This window comes from Branchiostoma lanceolatum, chromosome 9 (assembly GCF_035083965.1).
Source record: "Branchiostoma lanceolatum isolate klBraLanc5 chromosome 9, klBraLanc5.hap2, whole genome shotgun sequence".
Lineage (NCBI taxonomy): Eukaryota > Metazoa > Chordata > Leptocardii > Amphioxiformes > Branchiostomatidae > Branchiostoma > Branchiostoma lanceolatum.
Window position 1 is genome coordinate 15,745,226 of NC_089730.1, and position 19,689 is coordinate 15,764,914.

The 19,689-nt window shown below is 39.7% G+C and overlaps 1 protein-coding gene across 6 annotated transcripts in view; it reads right to left on the reverse strand.

The window, feature by feature from the left end:
• The window catches only part of LOC136441988 (netrin-G2-like), a 76,966-nt gene that overhangs the window by 21,699 nt on the left and 35,578 nt on the right, over positions 1-19,689 (reverse strand). Inside the window, exon 1 of one of the 6 annotated variants that reach the window (XM_066438571.1) lies at positions 10,447-10,582. The exons of the other annotated variants lie outside the window; for them this stretch is intronic. The gene's annotated coding sequence lies outside the window, so the exon portion shown is untranslated. Of the gene's footprint in view, positions 1-10,446; positions 10,583-19,689 lie in introns of those variants that run through there. 6 annotated transcript variants of the gene reach the window in all.

Below are 19,689 nucleotides of genomic sequence, written 5' to 3' on the forward strand. Positions count from 1 at the left end.
ATAGTTTTGTTTGGTGTTCATGGTGCACTGTTTATTGTGTGGTCAAAGTGAAATATATATATGGCATTTTTATTTCTATTGCTATTGCACAAGATGAAAGTAAAATCTGACTTTCAGAGCTACTGCCAAAGTTAAGTCCTAGCGAGGAAAGCAAACCTCTTTGACGAGAGCATTTACTCCCCATGTGTACAAAGACAAGAAAAGCAGCTTACGGACATCTCCACACACATTCAAACAGTACTTTTTCAGCTTCTGGAGGGTTGGCTCTGGTCTTGATAACCTCAGAGTAGTTTGGAGAGATTGTGATGAAACAAGGTCATGATGTTGAATTAAAGAGGAAAATGACAGGTGGCGAAAAGAAAAACAGAAGGTCATTTTTGTGACTTTTATCAAAGTTTTTGACTTTGATGAAAGTCATTGTGAACAATTTGAAGACTTGGCAATAGGTTATTGCTTTCAGCATCATTTATTCTATTAAATACACGGACAAAATTAAGGGTGAATGCTGTACATGTACGTCAATGAAAACGTACGGTGTGTAGGATAGAACTGGAAGTGGAAAAAGGGTTACTCCCATATCTGAAAACTTTAAGGATGACTTACGGCAAGGATTTGATGGTTAGGTGATATACTTTGAGTAGGCGTGGAGAACTTAAGACCTAAGTCTAGTAGGATATTGAGGTTTAAACAGCATATACAAAGGCAAGAAGTAGTGAGAAATTTTAGCGTTTGGACTAAACAAGCTAATTTGAAAAAAAAAGGTATTTGTATTCTACAATGCTGTTTACGATATCAAGATAGCAATGCACATATTGTGACATTACGTATAGACCAAAGATACAAATCACAGTACTAGTTACGAAGACCTAATGTTAGATATCAACATTACCCCCTTGGTGATGATAACACTGTCTAATCAGTCCAAGTGTGAACCAAGTCATTATCCCTGAGTGGTCTTACTGAGGTGTCTGCAGCTGCCTTCATTTTCTCTACATCTCGGTTTGGTCTCTTTCAAAGATGACCAGCTGAGTCAAATTGCCTGCCTCCGTTATTTCTAGCGATCGTATCCACCTTGTAATGACAGAGGCCATTTTCAAAGTTGAGACCACCCATTACCAGGGTAAAGACCTTGGGTATCTGAATATTAGGTGCATTTAAGGTACAGAATGGCAGTCGTTAAATGAAATTGAAAACTAACTGAATACTATACATACATGTATCTGCGATGTTTGCACAAAGTTAACTATATCATTGCTTTTTTTCCAAATAAACGTCCCACCGTTACATTTACTTAGAAAATATCATAATAAACAATCGCACTGTACATATACTTGCTTGAGCGTGACTTCGCCCCGTGCTAATGTTGTAAAAACTCCGAGTTCGAAAACAGTCACCAAACTTTCTACCCCTGACGGATTTGTATTATATATAGATATATCTTGTTTCCTTATTCGTATTCTTTCGTTTGTTCAAAGTTTGAAAAAAAACTCGATTTTACAATTCCGTTCGGGGTAGAAAAAAATGTGTGTTTGATAATCATATTCGATGATGACCTTGACTTCAGTCGCCCTCAATAAGAGTAGCAAGAGTAGCTTTTTACTCGGCACTGAAGTAACCTGAGTCTATCGAACGGGCCTTGTGGTATCTATCCTGGGAGGTGGCGATGAGGTCATCCCTGTACAGTGCAGGGGATAAGAACCGGAGACACGGCAATCGATGAGGATTACCGGGGGCGCTAGTAAAGGAGAACTTCACCTAAGGTTAAATGTCTCCTTTTCAGGTATTTTGTAACGTACAAAATACTAACAATATCATATCGAGAGTAGCAGTGTGATGTTGTAAAACATGAAAAAGAAATAGCGGCACTTATATGAGATCTCGAGACGAAAGAAATCATTACCTCGCTTGGATGTCCTATGTAATAGAACATACGGTGTTACACTGACAATAGTTCACAACTGTATCCTGTATGTTGAACTCTTGCCAATGGAACTAATCTCCATAGTGAAAATTATGTCATGTATATCATACCGTGTCGTCTACTACCTTTAGGTTATGTAATCATGTCACATGTATGTTGTATATTACAATTTTTTCATCAAGTAAATTCCCAAGTAATATAATGCAAACATAACTTCAGAGGTGCCGTTAGGCATATGTCAGGGTCTTGAATTAACTCTAGGATTAGTTCGACTTTTGTGGCGCCACACGAGTCACATGACGAGACAGGGGGTGACTTTTAAGTATCAAAAGATATTCAAAGAGAAAAATGGAAATGACAGCATTTATTAGACTCCCTGCAAAGTTCGTCACAAGGTCTCCAGCGTCGTTTCTACAAAGTGAAAAGACCCTGAATTTTAAAGAAACAGCCTAGAAATAAAATACTGCGTTATAACATACCCAACCGCCCACTCTCTTATTGTCTTCTGCTCATTACCCTCGGATGTATACTACCGATTGTATAATCCAACATGCCTGAATTTCATGATGTCAAAGGACTTATATACCCCAGACAGATAACAGGTTCTCACGACTTTACTTGGCATCGTAACACGAAACACACCTGTAAATAATTCAGATGGGATATTGTGGGTAGGGACAGGCACATGTTACCCACCAGCTTCGACCTCCATGTCAGCACATCAAACAGTAAATTTTACGTAGCAGACACATTCTGTAAAGGCGACTGGGGTCTTCGCCGCACCTTTATTGTTCCTTGCCGATTTGTAATAAGATGATAACGTTGAAGATCAATGTCAAGGTGTAGGACATTGAGTAGATGGGAAAATTCATCAAATCCCGTTACATATACATTACCAAACACCGGTCATCAGAGGTGACTATCGATCCGTCGAAGGTCAGTGTGAGTAATCTACAACCACTGTAATATTCTGGTCACCTTAAGTCAGACGGTACCATACCCATCGCGCATAAATACTTCCCACCATAAATAGACATCTTTATGATTGAATTCGATGAATAAGTTATAGTTCTTAGCTGGAGCAAAAAATTGGGGCTTTGAACTCGGACACAGGACGGCGAACCGTAATGGAACAAAGGTGCCGTTAAGGCAATGTACGGCAGGTTACCGTGAGGGATCAGACGTCGCCATGTGTCTTCGGCAGCTTGCCGAGATGAGTTGTCATTAAGGGTAAGCCACGGTCAACCTTCAAGTGCCAAAAAGGAATGTGCTGATTATTTCTTCGCACGTCTAATCACTTTTCGACGGAGGCAACCTTGACATGAACTGAGAGGTAACTTTTCTTTAGAAAAAAAACTATACTTCTTTTCTATCTGGTCTTTTGACCAGAGCTGTTTTGATGCCACGCGGTCGGTACAGACGACATCAACCTATCAAACTCCAATGATGCCACGACTTTAAGTGCCAAAATTGAATGAGCTGAGTGGTTATATCTTCACGTCTAATCACTTTTCGACAGAAGCAAATTTGACATTGACTGGCAGGTAACTTCAAAAACAAAATACTCGACTGTTGTCTTACGATCAGAGCTGTTAAACTGCCATGCAGTCGCTACGGCCGACATGGACCTATCAGACTCTAGTGAATTATGTGCCCATAGTCATTGGGATGGGTTACGATCTGGGGCAGAATGCTTTCAGGAAAACTTCGATTCTCACGACATTCGTCAATCCATCAATCATAGACTCCATCAGCTACACCAATCAATCACGCAGTCGTCACAGCTACTCCTTTGTTCCTCGTGATGCTTTATTTACGATTTTTTAACACCCAGTGTGACGAGAGGCTCTGAGACAGTGAACCCGTCATTGGAAGGCAGTGAAGATCTCGCGGGGCAGACATCCCCTCCGGTGGTTAGGCCACTCCAGAACGTTTAGCTGCAGAGGGCCTGTTCGTGTCAAGATAGTACAATTGACCTATTGACAAACACCTACTTCCGGGAATGTTCATGATTGTCTACCCATTGGCATAACAATAGTCATTTTTTACATGTACACAGATGAGGAAAGAAGAAGGCTGTTAGCGAGTAGGTTGTGATATTTCTAATGTACATATTTTGACATCTGACTAAAATGCTGCTTCAAATCTTTCTCTATTGGAACATAAACTAACTATTGCTGGATTTCCTGTTAGACCTTAATGGAAATAAAGGATAAAGCCATAGTACACTTTTCTAGATCCTTCACTCGTAAACGTCACTATCCAAAACTTTCTGCCGCAAGATATTTGAATTGAATACCTAGAGCAGCCCGAGCGTATCTACATCAAACATTTGGCACATAGCTCGGCACTGTCGTAAAATCCATGCATATTCTGCAAGTCAAGATCTAAATCTTTGAGTTATAACCTGGCTCTGCCGTAAAATACTATGAAATGAAAGCGTATTGATTGGCGAACAAAGCCCCTGAAACAATGGAGGGATCAAAAACGCTGTAGTAATTGACAGGTATGTTTATTGGAGGTGATGGAAGCTTCTCTGGAGTTTAAGCTTCATCCTAACTGCTGCCTCGTGACACGCACAATCATTGGATCCCATCGACCGAACCGAGCGTGTTTGATGAGACAGTTTATGCATAATTAATGAGGGGAAATGTCGGATCATACCGCTGGTCTTACAATGGGCTTCGTCCCAGGACTCGAAATGTCGATACTGTTACAATGGCTTTGATTAGGTCCCGGCTGGGGACTGTAAAGGTGCTAAGTAAAGGATTGAATGTCAATGCGGGGAGGGACATGAGGGGTGCACCGGCGACTCGTGGCGGAAGTAGAAGCTGGTATCAATGTTTTGTACAATACTTATTCAGTACGTAAATCTGTGCAAATCTGGAAAATTACAAATCGTACGATTGGATACTTCACATTACAAGCACAGCACTCCAATCCCTTTTGTCTATCTTTAAGAAAAAAAAGGTTAAAGCAGAGCTCCGCTAAGGTTGTAGAAAATATAGTAGCAACGTCCGATAGTAATATGAATTGGTTTTCAACGTACTTGAATCTGTTGACACATGTTGAAGTTAAGAAAAGTCTGACTGCCATTAAACAAGGTACATGTATAATGACCAATATATCCGAATCACCACTATTCTTTCATCTTTATGAAATGAATGGCCATATAAGTTCATTTTAACCGTTTGTTTGATCTTAAAGGCCGTCGCTAATTGCACGATACAGCAATAACGGACGGTATTTAGGCCGTGGATAATCTGATAAAGTATTCAGGCAGCAATTGATCGAAACTGCAGCGTACAAGACAAAACACAATAGACGGAAAGGTGAAAAAATGCTTTCACCCAGAAGTTTTTAGTTAGTTTAGATGTTGACGTCAATCATCATGACTCATTATCATAAAACCATAAATTATGAACTGATTAAATAAAGAGTTGCCTATGAGCCTAAAAATCATTAAAATATGTCGTTTTTTTTCTCTGTCATATTCAAAATTATCAACAGGTAATTATGTACAACGGAATCGACGTGATAAAAACCAAACCCCAAAATATCACCACAAATTCTACAATACTATAAACAGTATAGGTCGTATCTATTTGCATGGGGGATTAATTCACATGACATGAACCATTCACGTCGTCTAGAAAAAGGGACTTCACTAAATCAGAAATCAGGCCCTTTTAATTCATTCTCGTCTTTATTCAACTGCAAACATCGACTTATACAATTTATATCTCCTAACCTTGCAATTATGGAATTGCACCCCCCCCCCACTTAACTACTTACAAATACCTCGATTACCGATGATGATGCAAACAACAATATCAGCTAATCCATTTCCACAACACTTAAAATAGTTGGATGTTAGAATAAATGAAACAATTCCTCTTTCTTTAAACATCCTGTTTGCCCTCACAGCATATACTGCATTTTTTTCTTCCTGGGTACGGGCTTCGGGTAAAAATATAATGTATATAGTTGTAGCTCCCCCGATGATAATAAAAGTGGAATATTCCCTTATTGACAATGATAGACCATCCTACTATATGCAAAGCACGACCATCAATCATATCAAAAGTTTATCGATACCAGGTAGTTGGCATGACCCAAAACTGAGATAAGACAATGCGATAAATCTCCGTCCAAATGGCATAACCAGGGCATACCGTTAGCGCCATCTGCAGCAATTTACCCTCGTTTGGGATCGTAAGTTGTTTCATACAGGACGTAATGACACGTATACGACTCTCTGTAGATTAATTCTAAAGGCACTGATGGAAGCCAATTTGCTACCTCAGCAATATTTTACCCAATATGGAGCGTTAACTTGGTAAGTTCAGAGGTGCAACCGCGACATAAATTTCCGTCAGATGTGGTTATTTTGTCGGAGATGTAGTAGCGCACTACCTAGGATATTATGCAAGTCATTGCTCTCAAAAGCCACGTATGAAAACCGAATTTGCAGGAAGGAGGAAAAATAATTCATTTACCAAGATATTTCGTACATTTCCTATTACTTTGTCTTTGTAGTATATATGCTAAACAGATGGCTGTGCTATGATCTATACCAGAAAATTATGTTTGCCATGTTGTTGCAAGTAAAGACGAGTCACAAATGCGCATATTTTACAATCTTTTCAGGCCAATACATAACAAAAAAGGGATACACCAGAAAAAGGGCCAAAATTTACTTTTTTTCCTTTGCTAGGTGACTATCTTGATATATATTGATTATGACCCAAGCAGTGACATAGATAGACATTTGTGAATTGGAGCATAAAGGATCTGAAACTCTTCTAAAACCGATCTCTGGTTTTGACATAGTTTGCTTTCCTGAGTGTTTGAAATAAAATAAATTTGCCTTCCTGCGTGTTTGAAATAAAATAAAGCTTTTATCACTTTTTTCTGGTAGATTCACGTTTATCTCAGATATATCTAGAATGATAGATTTTCAGGGATTAGGAAAGTGCATCTTGTGACTGCTGCAAAAATAGAAAGCAAGTAATCTGATCAATATCAACCGTGACTCCCAGTGTATTATTTTGATCGATGGCGTGCGGTGGGAATTTGGACTAAGCCCTTTAGGTGTGCAAATCCCAGTAACCAGACGTTTGTCGCCATTGTTATCGCTCCATCTACCTGGATGGCTCTCCGTTAGTTGTTAGCCTTGAAGCATCTCTGTTCGCAAGCTGCCGAGGGAATACGTCAAATTATTGTCGTTAATACTCCCATTTATTCTACTAGGGCGGCGACCTGGCTGCGACCTAAATTTTGACAGATCGCTCAAATTCTTTCATTAACAAGACACGAATGTGTTTACGCTTTGTATGTTTTGTTGTATTTTCAGTCATACTTTTGCATTTTGCATGATATTCCAATCATGAAGTCAAGGGTTATACAAACCCAATCTAGGTCGCAGCGAGGTCACCGCACTGCCGCCGTCCTAGTGAAAAGCCTTAAACTTACAACGAACTAAAGGGTTGTGAATTGTTTTCAAGCGCTAAGTCAGTATTAGCGGGAAAACGTCTATTGCATAAAGTGTGCTGGGTAGTCATCGTCAAAACAACGGCATCGAGAAAAATGTATTTAAGGGCTGATACCCTCCGAACAATAGCCCACCGGCATCACTATGACATGTAACTGTAGGTGGCCAGCATATAGATGGTTTAGACAGCATATTTTGAATCACTGGGCTCAGAAAGCTTAGCTTGTGTTACACAATCTCTTACTTCCGGGGCTGACAAGGTGTCCTCCCTGAGAGCTTGAGACAATCATTCCCATTCCTGGTACTACCAATAGGAGCTGAAAAATTCTTCATCACTAAATACAGGAGGTCAGGATGTTCTGCCACTATGGTAACAGACAGTTCTTTATCTTTCAGTCTGAGATATGCATAAATTAACAGGATTAAGATGTTCCAAATACAAATTCCCCTGAAATGAAGTTCTTGGCACTCAAGCTTCTAGATATCTAAACGGTGAGAGGGCTGCTAGAAGTGTGATTAAGTCAGGCTACATCATGACATAGAGCTTGTATCAAATATATTGACACCCATGATATGTTTAGAGAAAAGAACGAAAGGTCCACTTTAATTCCCAACTTCCTGAATGTCAATAGAAGCAAAACGCTTACTAGACAAGCGTTTTAGACTGAGCCATTCATTCGTGTTTCCAATTCTCCATTATGACACCTAGCTACATTAGGAGATTTCATCGACCACAAGAATGACCTCTGTTATTTAAACCTTTATTAGAGCTCCCAGGCTAAAATCGAAACGTCATCTATATGTATATTACTGAAAACCATCGCGGTGGAACTAGCGTTTCAAAAATAGCAGGAGCCCATTGTCCAAGAAAATGCACCGTACGACAAGAGAGTTATCTGTAAAGCAGCTGTGTGTTAAGGTATTGTGGTCTCTAGGATCAGTCTTAATAATCCTAAAGTGTAAAGGTGCCACGATAAAACACGCTTACTCCGGGCGTGAAAGCTCGAGGCGTAGCATTTTCACACGTCCCTCGTAAAATATGGGCCCAGCACTGCGCGCACTTAATGAGTTTTCTGATTAGAATTCAACAGAGATTTTTCACGTGCTTCGTGATTTTTATAACCTTTATTTCTCGATATTCATATTTCATGCGGCAGTAAACAATTTACGAGAATGTGCCAGTGTACCATTTTAATCACAGTACGAAACTGGAAAACTTTGGATAAAATAACAATATTTGAGAGCGCTTTTTCTTCCACCGGAGGAGAATGGAACTGCAGTGGGTGGAGCGGAACTTTCGTGTGTATATCAGTTTTCTGTTGTTGTACAACAATAGGTTCCTTCCTTCCCCAGTGGGCTGACATTTGCTCCTTGTGTGCTGATAACCACAATACACAAAGAATCAGAAAGAAAGCCATGAAATATTTACGGCTATGGGGAAAATGTCAGGGTAGATTAACATTGATTGTGTTGAAGTAGTTGGTACTTGTTTTCAAGAGGAGTGAGTAGGGGTATCCCAAGAGGCCTTAGTTAGGTAGGGGGTTTAAAGGGGATTCTCAGGTACTGGACAACTATAATTTATCTATCTTCAACCGTACGGAAAATAGGCCTTCTTGTCATTGTCAACCCTTGGCAGACTAGTATCTATCTTGCCAACCAGTGAGAATCTGGAAAATTGACACCCAAGAACTGCTAGCATCTTAGCAAAAAGACAACACTTTAGATATTTCAAATGTTCTTAGCTATTGAATTCTCTCGCCCAGGCCACGCCCTTCATTTCTTAATTTCCTTTGAAACTTGCCACCAAGATTGAGCTCACACTGGTCATAAAATGACACCCCGTCATATCACTTAGCTTTTCAGACAAAAAGAAAGTGTATGCGACATTCGACATAGCATAGCAGTAGGCCTTATAGGGCAACCTTAGAGACCTTCACTCGCTTAGACTATCTTACCCATATGTTTGAAATACAACTAGTCAGCACAATTTTCTTTGTACAGACGCCAACCTATTCAGTCACTGCTAAACAGTAGCTTTAGTCCATCTATACTCATATCATTAGCATTAACGATATTCTAAGGGGCTTATGTATGCTTCCTCAGTAGTGTTTAAGTGCAAATATGCGAATAAATGCATTATGTAATGTTAGGTAATATCAAATCATATTACGATTCTATAGTGATTCTGAATTAGATTCCGATGTTAATCTCGTGCTAAGTGACAATTATGTCTATAACAAGCGGCCAAACTATCAGAAATTGCATTAACTCGTAAGCCCCGTGGATTATTTCACATTACGTCAATAAATAAAAGGCTAAGACAGTAGTTTATTCGATTCTGAAGCGTCCCCGGGGCTTATACCTTTTGTTTGGTGCGTTTGATGAGTGGAGTTTTCAAAATTAAGGTAAGTACAGTTAATTACATATGAATAGATATTAACTGGAATGAAAATCACGGAGCATAAAGCAGTATCGCAGTACTTAACGAATATAACGCAATCGTGTTAGAATGTATTTATTTTCAAATTACCAACGTTTCAGGAAAACAGTCTAAGCTTGGCATATACCTATGATGATTGTATATTAACAAATGCGTACGCATTGAGAAACTTTGACAAAGGCATCAAAGATTACTATTATGAAATAATAAAAGAAAATCAGGGGGGAAATTATCAAGAACATGCACAATTCAATGAGTCTTATGTGTTGTACACCAAATACCAAATGCGTGGAAGCTGAAGAGTCTTACTTTACCAATAAATTAGGATTGGTAAGCAATTGGTAAGGAACAGTTTTTCATGGTTTTTGTCCATCGATTCGTCTTGAAAATGACTTCAGGTACTTAAAATTCTTATGAAAAAGGAAAAGCTGGACATACCGAGAACAGTTAAAGAAATCTATTTTAAACTTTCTAACAATATTTTCGTAACAGAAATACGCACTGGCATCGCTTTCTTCCATGCTGTTGGTAAACATTTCATCCAAAAAATGGAAAAACAAAAATGTTAAGATAACACGTATTTGTACATACCGCCAAAGTCTGTGAAGTGTCCTGATTCAAATACTTTTCAGCGCGTCCTCTGAAGATCCCAATCTAGATAAGTGTAACCGATACCACTGTTATCGCCCGCCCCAATTCACTGAGACGGACACACCCATGGTGGGCGCACCTTTTCAAGCCGCGCATCAAAAATTCATGACCAGCGCATGTCACGAATTAAATGGTCATGGAATATCTTACTGCGCATGTGCTTTCATGACTAACCAAGACCCGTTAAACACGTTGTAAAGGGGGGTGTGGTACGTTACGTGATGGGCGTGTACTCTAGATGACTAAACTAAACTTTTGGAATTCTTGGAACCCACCGTTACGAGCTATTGTTCTGTTGTAGAGCCGCTCTAACAATGGCGCTACAGGAAGCTCTTGCATACTTGATAGTAGAGTCATGTCACGTCAGGAAGAAAATTCATCTTCAAAACTACCGCATCCTGACACGGCAGGCTCTGGGATTCATTAATCTTCCCCCATGGAATTTCTTGACCATGGATTTTTCCACAACATTACACCTGCCTAGTGTGAGAGCAATGCGGCGATTTAGGCTGGTGAGGCGCAGCAGCTGCCGCAGAGAAGGACTTATTTCCGGTGAAGATCTGGTAAACGCCCTTACACAGACACGCCATTGTAATAAGTCGATAGGAATTTTGTCTATACTATCTAATATATCCACTGCTATTGTCAAAGCACTCTATACGATCTTAGATAAGCCCAATGGGGACTTGCTCTGTGATTTCAAAGGAATCCGAATATGAATCTCTATGTTGGTTGACTGCCTCATCTGAATTTGCCCTGTGGAGTTTATAGAACCACGAAAGAAGAACAAAACTTTTATCATTTCGCAAACATAGGCTGTTGGAAATTGGAACAAAAGGTGCTAACCGGATTTGTGGTTGATTCAAAAGCCTTGCGGAAATTGAGGGGAGTAGGAAACAGCGATTTGGGCAGGAAAGGATGGAAGGAAAGCCGGATAATCCGAAGCTTACCTTCACCAGTGTCTGCACGGGTCTGCAGCTTGAACCGTTTCTTCATCACGGAAGCTGCAGACGTGCAGGCGCTACCAGATGATAACGAGGTGCAGGTGGTCTATTACAATGCCGCGGGGGGATACCGTAATTCCTCCATATTTTTCCCGCTCATTTCTCCTGCTACTCCCTGCCCATGACATTTGCTCTGCCCTTTCCCCAATTTGTTTCATGTATGGACTCTCCAACCCCAGTCGATTAATTTACTTGGTAAGTGGATCTCTATGGATATTTTGTGTCAGAGGCTGATGATTGCTCTGAAGAAGGGTCAGAGGTGCCTGACCCTTACCTCGAACGATCTTACCGTGCTTTAAATCAACACTCTTTGATATTTCGGCAAATTTTGAGTTCATCATAACTCACAACGTTACCAAGAATGGCATATTCAAAGTTTTATCCATCGCAGGCGGCTTTACAAGTTTGTTAACCTTCGACCGGAAGAAACTACAGCAAGGCGAGTGATAATGAGAAATAGCGCGGCAGTAGCATTTACGGTTGTAAGTCAGCGATTGCCTCCAAAGTGAGTCATTGCGCCTGCTCTTTTGACAAGGTTGACTAATAGGTACAAAAAATTAGATATTCGCTTAAGCCATCGTATTGCGCCCATGCGGGCTGCATGTTTTCTGACAGATTGCTGCATCTCGAAATTACCATTTTACTAAATGTCAACTACTTACAATACAAACTTTAACGGACACATTGATTAAAACGTAACTGCATTGTACGGACGAAACACATAAAATTACTGAATTATTTCATAAGTAAAACACAAAACACCAGAATCTTTTTTCTTTCTCATCTCATCTATCCCTTAGTCTAACAATTTGATCGTTGGGGCACCACAGAAGATCAGGCAACCATACATGTTTCTTTGAAATGTTGTTGTTGTTATTGTCCTTGCTCAACGTCTATTATATCGCTAGACGTAATGGCAAAACCCATAACGTTTTGAATGTGTTTGCGAACATTGAGAAAAGCTGGTTTTTTTTGTGTGTAATATTTTCTATATGAAGCTTTTCAAGAAAAAAAAAACAATTTAGCAAGTTTGCCGAAATCAGACAAGACCAATGCTCTGGCCCATTTTACGTGCTGATATTATGCAGATGGTTGGATTCAATGAATAGTCTACATTCTGTTTTTTTAATCGGCACGATTGTCGAAATCAGAAAGGCCAACGCTCTTGACCATTTCACCTGCTAGTATTATGCAAATGAGAAGTCCAGATTTTTATTTTATTTTTTATGAATAAGAATGATCACGTCGGGATGTAACGTAGAAGCCCATAGGGGGATGACGACATCCCTAGGCGCACCCTCTAATTGAGATAAGTAGATAATGAAATTACTCTGTCGACTTCATACATCTTTAAAGCTAACTCTTGGCGCACGACGGGAGGTACTGGCCTTTCACGGCATTCCTGTGGGACACCGCACACCCGTACTGATGCGACAGGAAGCAATCTCAACCAGGAGAAGGCGACGAAAGGATGCCATTATCTGATAACACAGCGGTAAAAGGACGGCCCTGTGATGTTCTGTCGTTTCCGGACGTCTGTTGGGGAACCTCAACGCGCCACTAAATCCACGAGCTGCCAAATTGTAGCTGTTTGTCTGAAAAGATTTCTAGAATTGATCCGGTTGTAAACGGAAACATAATGAACGGTTGGCCATTTGAGTCCTTCAATTCAAACGAGGATTTACATACATATTAGAATCACAACAAGTCTAACATACGTTTCAAAATACATTTCTGCATATTTGGTAACCCATAGGGTATACTAGATGTGTTGAAAATAATGATTGAGGAGGTGAAAAAAATTGTCTTCAATCTTCTCAGAAAACGTGGGGTATCACTATCAAGGCCTCGACCCTTGAAATATTATCTAGTTTCAAAACTGTAATTTCTGGAAATTCACCAGTGGAAATGTGAACCTTGTTATTTCTCACCCTATATGAATGGAGCTCCCATCGGGAGTTTTTCTGTCACTTAGAATCATTTCAAAGCGATTGGTTTCAAGGGACCAAATATCACTGCGGATACAAAACTGCTGAGGTGAAATTGGATGAACCGTTGTCTACATGCGGAGATAGACGGGGGCCGACAGTTAAGAGGCCAAAATGTCTTTCTGTCTCAGAGGAGCTGAAAAAGCGATCAATCTCTCCCCAGTAGCTGGGCTCCTGCCGGCACCGTCTGTTCGGAATGGAAGCGTTTATGGCCAGCGACAGGGCTTTAAATGCCACAGAGGTGCGGTACAGCATCTTGTCACGAAGGATGGATTGCCGCTAAAGGAGGACGTGCGAGAATTGCTATTTCGTGGGCCAGGCGGTGCTTCGCTTTCGATCTATCACATAATTCCTACACTTCAAGTGGAATTTAGTACGTGAACACGAATTGCTGATTTGCAATACTTGTTATTCCGTCACTGACGAGGGAACGTTATGAATCATCCGTGGTATACTGCTCCTTTATGGAAGCAGTGCTTGGACGCATTCGCTACTACATTTATCAAGTGCTGTTCAAGATTAATGATGTTTACCTTATATGTAGACGGACGCCACAGATGCAAACAAATTGGGTAACACCGACATTTGATAACAGTGCTGTTTTCTGTTAGGAATATAAATCAATTCATACGAACAACTTGATACATAATGAGTCTAAACTAGGAGATGCACTCCCCCTATCGTAATCAACACACACATTCATCTTACACAAATATGTTTAATCTAGCTACGCCTATCCTAGGATATCATTATCAAGCATCACGAATGTCTTCTTTTTTCGCAACACTCTTTTCATTAGTTTTTTTTCGTCGTCAACTTAATCCATATATCCAATGACATCCCTGCGACAAACTACAAGAAAACCTTTGGTTTTGAAATCAAATTGATTTGATTGAATGACATTTAAAAGTTTACCACCCTTCATCTTTCGTTTTCTTTTGGGGGCTTTAAAGCTGCATAATGACCTTGCTAGCCCTGCCTTGGATGTTGCATGGAAAATTGAACGAAAAGGAAACCGTAAAATTGTCCGTTTGATCTACTGCAACTCACCTTCATGGTGTCTTTCCGCGTTAGGAAACCTGCTAAAGTCGCTTTCACCCTTGGCATATAGTTGCGATATCCGGTGGATGTCATGGGCAGATCATGACTGTGACGAAGATAGTATCAACGAATCGTTTGAAGGCAGCTCATATCAGCTGAATTTGAAACTGGCCAGTCCTTTTGAAACCTTATGTTTCTGTCTGAAAATCATAAAGTTGTAGCAATCGACGTCTTTTGATGCACATGTATGCACGACTTCGAATATGATAACATTTATCTAGCTATGGTCGTCCTTTTTGGTCACTGAAGGAAGATGCCGGGCTGCATGCAAAACGTCTATCATTTCTCCAAACCTGTGCACTTGTATGGATTCATTTTGGATTGATTAAGAAATATTATCATCGATTCCTGGATGCCTAACCTTCCCTTGCATAACCTCGAATAAGTTCTAAGAATTTGCGTTTTTCCTTTACTGTCTTCTTGCTATGTACCCCGATAGCCTTTCCACAGATCACACACCTGCGCGAGAAATTCCTGCCAAAATATATACGAACGCGGGAAATATATTAGACTTGTATTGGTCCATTTCGCCAGCTAGATATTTTTACACTTCGTAGCGCAGTTTGATGGAAATGGCAACGTTATATGTGTGTTTCAGGCACAGTAAAATGATGCGGTACACTGCGTGGCATATTGCCTTGTCCCACTTGCCTGATAACCAGATATCTATTGTGGACAACAGTTGGCATCATCACACCAAGATGCGCTGCTCTGAAAAGATGGATGTCTGTTAATTTTGCGCTACAGGAGCTACCGACACGTCCTCGTTCGTTTCTGGTATTAAAGTAATTTAACTTCAAAGTACGCTGAAAGTGAGTGACATTAAAACAGGCAGATCTATGCATAACCAAAATTACACATGGGAAGCTCATCAGATCTGGTAACATATCCGACAAGATAAAATGAAAAAAAACTTTATAAATCTATGAATTAATCTTATCCGAATATGTGGCTAAAAACAGCTAAAATGACCTTCAACAGGCAAACCAAAATTACAATGACGCTTTTGGTTCAAACGTTCTTCTGAATTCTATACATACCTTGCAATCCCTTTGCTGTTCTAGACGTGACCATGGGCATAACATTTGCGCACATTTTCCCATCATACCAGAGGCCTGCAATACCGAAGAGTTCCTGAGCATACATCAGAATCTTGCACAACCCTCTCGCGTCAGATTTATCAATTGTAACGAGACCTCGGAGGGCTGCGATGACAAGATCCAACAAAGATTGATATTGCTTAGACGAGCATTCGGATTGCCTTACGTGACAGGTAAGCCCTAGAACCAAAAATACAGTACTGTACTCAATGACGCAGCAACTGTCAAAACTATCGGATTTTATATGCACAAAATTGCACAAGTTTACATTAAACATACAACGTCAATATCACCACAGGCAGATCCTGTGTCAGGAGGACGCTGTAAGAGGACAAAAACACAACAACTTACAAAAAGTATATTGCCAAAGTATCAGTCATCTAGTTTCAGCCAGATTAGATCACAAGGATGGTATCATATGAACTTTGACTTTTAAAGCAAGCAAACTGCACATCTTTCAGCAATTGAGTCACTTGATGTAAAGTTTTGTGTTATTTAAAAAGTATTCTGTATCTCTAAGTTTGTTCAAGTTCAATCATTGTATCAATCGAATATGTGTGACTTTTTATCTCTCGCTTGGAGACCTGAAATATACATACTATCAACAGCAATGGCATGATATCACATACCTTTTAAGAGAGAAATAATGCCAATGATGACTTCTGCTTTTGTTTTTTTCAGTTTCCGTTTTTAGTCTTACTTTATTTTCTATGTGCAACTATAACTATAACTATTACTTGCATTGATGCCACTTTTTAAAGATTTTTTAACTATTAGAAATAACAGGAAGACAAGGACAAAGTGGCGCTGCTCTTAAATTTTACAACTTATTTTGCCAGCACCACTTAACAAATAATAAATATACAAATATAGACAAGTATTAATTGATATGTATAATTTTCATACCGAATGACATTTAAGTTTTGAGAAGGTGAAGGGTAACTGATAATAACAAAACCTTATAACGTATCTCTACAACACAACAAAGCTAAAGATTCCCGCAATAGATTATCGATTTTTTTCTTCATTTTGGGGGCAGTAGCTAGCCGGTGCTGCAAATGGGCCCTACATCTTTTACAACATGGTGTCCATCGGGGGCGACTGTAATCACTGCAAAATTGGTATGTCAAAGGTCAGAGCAGGCGCCATATTGATCGATCGAGTCAACTCTTTCGACATTAAAGCCACTAATGCTGAGTAGATTTCCTGGAATTTCGTGGTAACAGGTGGTAGATTGACCTATAAAACATCCACATCTGGCAGCGAGAAGGCAGTCCTGTTGTTGTCACCGAACAGGTCAAGCTTAAAGAGGGACTCAGTAGCAGAGGCAAGTTGCTAATATTTTTAGAAACCAGGAAAATATTCGTATAAGCAAATTGTCGTCGAATTTGGACTAGGCAGCAGTTGCATTGTACAGCAACAATATTCTGATAACCCCTGTAGTAACCACTAGATTTATTGCAGCCATGTTCAATACATTACATCGCGCCAACAACTATTGCTAAAATTTAAAATGTGGCAATTTTTTCTGGATACCTGTGTGCCAACTTGTAGTATTAGCAGCTTCATTTTCTACTTGCTTTGGGTCAAAATTGACTTTGTTTTCTTGCAATCCTCTTAATTTTGAAACACTTACTAAATATTTGAAAACAGAGCCCTCAGAAAAACTGGGTGATGTTAAAATATCTAGGGCTGATCTTCAAAACAATGTTCTTAATGTGTGTATGAATCAATGTCTAGCTTTAGCAACTTATATTATTATATCATTACTTCTTCTATTACTTCCAGCCAAAACTTTGACTTGCATATTTAGCAATTACCCCATAGGCATCGACACTTAACGCGGATACCATTCCCATCATGCATAACACATGGATCTGAAGAGTGTGTGTGTGTGGGGGGGGGGGGGGGGGTGTTTAGTAGGTGCACTATATATGTGACATATGATGATGTTTAAATCTATAAACAGTCTACCACAAACTTTGAACACGACACTTATTTGTATAGTATATAAATTTATCAATGATCGGTTCTATTTAGTAATGTTCATACGTTTCTTGATACCATGCCCTTTAGCGCTGGGAGGGGAAAGAAAAGAGACAAAGTACCTTGTAACTATCAAAACAAGCCATAAGTAAGAACCGCATCTGGACAAAAAGTTATTTTCAACATATATGTATATCAATATATCACTGCACGAAAACCGGTATTCAACAATGGTCGTAAAAGGTAAAACAGTTGTTTTTTCCACTATTGGTAAATCCCGATGTTCGTGCAGGTTAACGTTAGCTATGCTTTCAATACAATGATCCGCTACCCCTGTCACCTCTAACGAGTCGATTACATTTGACCTGTAGCTTTTCGTGAATTTGGGAATTGGGGAAGGAGTCAGTTATTCATTGGCAGATGTGAAAGACAAGGTCATTATGACTATAACTACGGCCAGAGAATGACAGATGATCGAATACACTTATTATACTTTTGACCCGCAACTGTCCTCTTGTAGGGGGAGATCGAAATAGCACAACAAAGTCTGCCCTTTTCCATCAAAGTCTCGAGTAAATCATATTTACTCTGGTGGGATTTATGGACAGTTAGCGTTGCAGAGTGCAGAATGGCTGGGGGCGCTTTGTGGACCAACAATTACGGTCTGCTACATTTTTGATACGAGAAAAAAATGCTGCAAGTACACGAACTGTAAGCCACTGTCATCCATAACATCCTTAGGTTTGCTTTCTAAGGGCAAAGACTAGTCGTTCCATGGATCCAAAGGAAAGTATGAAAATATTTAAATATAGTTCTATCTCTACAAATGGAAAGGGTTCGGAATATTCTGCCTGACGTTTCGAGTGACACCCATCACTCTTCTTCTTTAGAGTCAGTAGAAGGCACATGTAAAAAAAGAAACAAGCAGTGTGCATTTAATGAGCTTTCTAGTAGTATGTTTACATATAAACTAGGAAAATTTACTTCGTCCTCAACTTTTGCAATTAGTGGAAAAATACAGTTTACATCTAATGAAGCAGATTTAAAATGGCAAGTTTCCGGAGTCGTTAATGGCACTTGAATATCGTGTATGCGTCTTCTTTGGACAGCCCCATCTATTCTTTCACCATTGACGCTATGCAATGAGATACAAATTGTCAGCCGATCCCAGATATCATACATGGCTATGGGAATGAGGAATACATCTTATCCAGCTGATATAAGACCCCTCGCTGTGCACGTTCCCTTGCTGACCATTACAACAGTACGTACTTCCGAGTGCCTATACATTAGCCTAGTTTTAGTGTTCTCCTGCCATACTGCAAAGCTAGTTTTGATCCATCTCTGACATACCAGGTCTACCTAATCTCTGATCTTTAAAAAGTTGTCCAGAATAAACCGACAAGGCGAGCTTGATGACTACATCTTTACCATCACAGATGCTATAGACCGCATCAAGGAAAATCCCCCACTATATGTGAGTCCTTTATTGACTACATATCAGTCTTCTACTCTGGCAATCATTTTTATAAAATCTTAACGGTGTGGGCATTCGCCGCGCCATTTAGGTTGCAGCCGATTTATCACGTTCATAATGGCTACCTCCACGGACTACATTACCGAGGTATATTGCAACAGTAATTCTTTTCCAGAGCGCTGGAAGTAATGGTTTTTGTAACATATTATTGTTATGACCTATAAAGTCTCAGGTTAGAGGCACTGCAGTTTATCATGGAAGAAATGAAGACGTTTATAGGTCGTCTGGCCTAGTTTTCCAAATGAAATTGTAATTCTAGTATCGTTTCGTGCTGAACATCTTCACTTCTACATTTTCCTTTATTCTTTCTCAACTTTTAGGACTTTCCATTTTATCACTACAGAGCCATGTCATGGATGTTAAAGGTGTAAGTATTAGCCCAAGCATCACTTAGATTGCTTTCCTTTCACATGTCGCAATAGATTATTCCTATATCAAGTTTATTTGTGCCTCAATAGCAACTTAGA